Genomic DNA, 5,000 nt, shown 5'->3' with positions numbered 1-5,000 from the left:
CAACGAAAAGCCACGGTAGCAAATTATAGAAGAAGATTTTACTGTTTAATAATTTATATTTATATGAAATGTGCTTCTTATATATTACTTCATATTCTCATATGATAATGATGTTAATGTTGTTTATATTGATTTCTATGTTATTGTAAGTGCATCTATGTGTGTATATGTATGTATTTATGTATGTATGTGTATATATATATATATGTATATATATAAAAAATATATATATAAAAAATATATGTGTATATGTATATATAATATATCTGTATATGTGTGTATATGTGTGTGTATATGTGTATATGTATATATATATGACAGCAAAACTCATAACAATGACAACACAATTACATTGACAATCATGTTACGTTATTTTTAAAATGTTTCCTTTACTTTTTCATAACCTCTTTAACACACTACTTCTCCGCTGCGAAGCGCGGGTATTTTGCTAGTTATATATATATATATATGTGTGTATATATATTATATATATATGTGTATATATATACAGTGATCCCTCGCTATATCGCGCTTCGCCTTTCGCGGCTTCACTCCATCGCGGATTTTATATGTAAGCATATTTAAATATATATCGCGGATTTTTTGCTGGTTCGCGGATTTCTGCGGACAATGGGTCTTTTAATTTCTGGTACATGCTTCCTCAGTTGGTTTGCCCAGTTGATTTCATACAAGGGACGCTATTGGCAGATGGCTGAGAAGCTACCCAACTTACTTTCTCTCTCTCTCTCTCTTGCGCTGACGTAGGGGGGTGTGAGCAGGGGGGCTGTGTGCAGCTGCTTCCTGAAGGACGTGCTGCACGGAGCTTCGCATACTTAAAAGCTCAAAGGGCACGTATTGATTTTTTATCTCTCTCTCTATCTCTCTCTAACTCTCTCTGCTCCTGACGGAGGGGGTGTGAGCTGCCGCCTTCAACAGCTTTGTACCGGCGGTGCTTCGCATACTTAAAAGCCAAAAAGCCCTATTGATTTTTTTTTTGACTGCTTGCTTTGCACTCCTTTGAAAAGGAAGATATGTTTGCATTCTTTTAATTGTGAGACAGAACTGTCATCTCTGTCTTGTCATGGAGCACAGTTTAAACTTTTGAAAAAGAGACAAATGTTTGTTTGCAGTGTTTGAATAACGTTCCTGTCTCTCTACAACCTCCTGTGTTTCTGCGCAAATCTGTGACCCAAGCATGACAATATAAAAATAACCATATAAACATATGGTTTCTACTTCGCGGATTTTCCTATTTCGCGGGTGGCTCTGGAACGCAACCCCCGCGATGGAGGAGGGATTACTGTATTATATACATATGTGTATATATATATTATATGTATATGTGTATATATATATTACTAGCAAAATACCCGCGCTTCGCAGCGGAGAAGTAGTGTGTTAAAGCGGTTATGAAAAAAAAGGAAACATTTTAAAAATAACGTAACATGATTGTCAATGTAATTGTGTTGTCATTGTTATAAGTGTTGCTGTCTTTTATATATATATATATATATATATATATATATATATATATATATATATATATTATATATATAATATACACATACACATAAACATTTATATACATATACATATATATACATATCTACATATACACATATCTACATATATATACACACATACATAAACACACACATAAGACTTATTGACTGAAACGGGCTTTCACAAAAAAAGTTAGGGCTTTGCTACAGGATACACCCTCCACAAGTTAACCAAGTAAAAATAAAATATATATTTCTGTTTTATTTAAACCTTTTAAGTTCGTATGCATAGCCCCATTTGGCTGTTTAATTTTTTTTTTCTTTCTTCAGTAATATTTAATCTCCTTAAAGAAAAAGAACATATCCATTTTACTTTTTTTGTATCTCTTTAGTAATATTTTACTGTAAAAGGATAACCAGTATTTAAACCTTTTAGGTTACTTTATACATTTATTTTACACAATGTTGAAAAATTAATAAGAAAGCTACATATTTTGGCAGCTGCTGCTTTCATTTTCAATGAAATGAAAAAAGCTCTCCAAGAGAAAACGTCAATGAAGAAGAAACAGTTTGCACTATCTAAAAATCAGAAACCCTCATTTATAAAAGTTTGCTGCAGATGACTTAACTGAAAATAAATGAATAGTTCCTATGTGTATAATACATATTTATCTATTTTACTTATGCCTTTATTCCACCAACTTACAACATCTGAGGTACAATTTGTTACATTACTTTTGTTTTTTGCAGCACAGGCAGGTGAAGTGACTTCCTCAGGGTCACACAGTGGTGTCAGTACCACGATTTGAACTGACGGGTGTTGGAGTCACGTGATCATCTCCCCTCCCATTCACCTCATTTCATTCACTTCATTTCGCTCCGAGCTGAGCTCCACAGCTGGCGCGGTCTTGCTGTTCTTGATTTGCTTTTCACATGGCCAAGTATACGTTGCATGCTCAAGAGTAAGCTCAGCGCACAACTTGGTCATATTACAACCGGAGGGGCGAACTGACAACATGGTATACAAAGAGATCCTTAACAAATAATTATTGGTATAATTTCCCTCAGTTTATTATTTAAAATTGTAAAGCAGTACTTCGCCGCTGCGAAGCGCGGGTATTTTGCTCTATATATATGTGTGTGAATGTATGTATGTATATATGTATGTCTATATTTATATCTATCTATCTATCTATATATATGTATATATATATATATATATATATGTAGATATGTAAATTTGTATATGTGTATATATATATATATATATATATATATATATATATATATATATATGTGTATATGTAGATATGTATATAAGTATATATGTTTATGTATATATATGTTTACATAACCTAGAATATATATATATATATATATATATATATACTGTATATATACATATCTACTTATTGGCTCCTGTATTTAGGATATGGCAGGTTGGATAATGGACGGATGGACATTTGTATGCATAGCCCCATTTGCCCGTTTTCGTTTTTTTTCTTTCTTCAGTAATATTTCAGCAAACCCGGAGCTTGTCAGTTCAAATCGTGGTACTGACACCACTGTGTGACCCTGAGGAAGTCACTTCACCTGCCTGTGCTGCAAAAAACAAAAGTAATGTAACAAATTGTACCTCAGATGTTGTAAGTTGGTGGAATAAAGGCATAAGTAAAATAGATAAATATGTATTATACATATAGGAACTATTCATTTATTTTCAGTTAAGTCATCTGCAGCAAACTTTTATAAATGAGGGTTTCTGATTTTTAGATAGTGCAAACTGTTTCTTCTTCATTGACGTTTTCTCTTGGAGAGCTTTTTTCATTTCATTGAAAATGAAAGCAGCAGCTGCCAAAATATGTAGCTTTCTTATTAATTTTTCAACATTGTGTAAAATAAATGTATAAAGTAACATAAAAGGTTTAAATACTGGTTATTCTTTTACACTAAAATATTACTACAGAGATACAAAAAAAGTAAAATGGATATGTTCTTTTTCTTTAAGGAGATTAAATATTACTGAAGAAAGAAAAAAAAATTAAACAGCCAAATGGGGCTATGCATACAAACTTAAAAGGTTTAAATAAAACAGAAATATATATTTTATTTTTACTTGGTTAACTTGTGGAGGGTGTATCCTGTAGCAAAGCCCTAACTTTTTTCGTGAAAGCCCGTTTCAGTCAATAAGTCTTATGTGTGTGTTTATGTATGTGTGTATATATATGTAGATATGTGTATATGTAGATATGTATATATATGTATATGTATATAAATGTTTATGTGTGTGTGTATATTATATATATAATATATATATATATATATATATATATATATATATATATATATATATATATATATATAAAAGACAGCAACACTTATAACAATGACAACACAATTACATTGACAATCATGTTACGTTATTTTTAAAATGTTTCCTTTTTTTTCATAACCTCTTTAACACACTACTTCTCCGCTGCGAAGCGCGGGTATTTTGCTAGTATATATATATATATATATATATATATATATATACATATACACACATACATGCAGTTTCAATAACATAGAAATCAATATAAATATTAACATCATTATCATATGAGAATATGAAGTAATATATAAGAAGCACATTTCATATAAATATAAATTATTAAACAGTAAAATCTTCTTCTGTAATTTGCTACCGTGGCAATTTGTGTGTCTGTCCAGGATTTTAAATCACCTTTAGCTCGCAAACCGTTTCACCTATTGACTTGAAATCTGGTACACATCTAGTACGTCACGTCTACTATCCGCTTTATGGGTGATGATTGTATTACTCTTTTTATCTTTATTTTATTTTATTGTAGAATCAACTCCTATCTGCGCACAGCAGGGCAGCCGTGGGCGGATGCGTATGGTGTATTCACTCCATGTTATCGTGCATTGCGCTGTCACTGGTATTTTGATAAAAGAATTTGAACAACATATAAGAAGCGTATAAATTATTAAACAGTAAAACATTAACATTTAAGAAGTAAAGTTACATTAAGTACTCATGCAGTGCCTTCGGGTATACCTCATTTTCTGTTTGCCCATTACATGCTTAAATGTATACATTTTTTGGTATACCTACCCGAGAACACGCGACATATAACTGAGCGTGGGAGAAGCATGGATTTTAAACACGCATTGAGTTCATCTGCTGGTCTCCCTCGTGGAATAACTGGTAATGTTTGACTAAAATCTACAGCGAGTAAAACGACATTACCTCCTATTTTTTTTTTTTACGATCTCTGAGATCTTGCTTTTTTCGGTTCAAGGCTTCATAAGCTCTTTTATGTTCTATGGTGTACTTATCCCAAACCATCATCTTTGAATGTTGCAAGACTTTTGCCTTGTATGTAGATCGGGGTAATTACATTCATTGCATTCCTAGTCTGAATCACAATCTGATTGTATGGGTGGTTACCTGGTAATGTAGGGTTGACACCCGTCCTTTAAAATACGGAATCG

The sequence above is a fragment of the Erpetoichthys calabaricus genome, chromosome 4 (assembly GCF_900747795.2).
Source record: "Erpetoichthys calabaricus chromosome 4, fErpCal1.3, whole genome shotgun sequence".
In the NCBI taxonomy this organism is placed as follows: domain Eukaryota; kingdom Metazoa; phylum Chordata; class Cladistia; order Polypteriformes; family Polypteridae; genus Erpetoichthys; species Erpetoichthys calabaricus.
The sequence above is the reverse complement of the archived record's forward strand: the minus strand, read 5'-3'. Positions refer to the sequence as shown.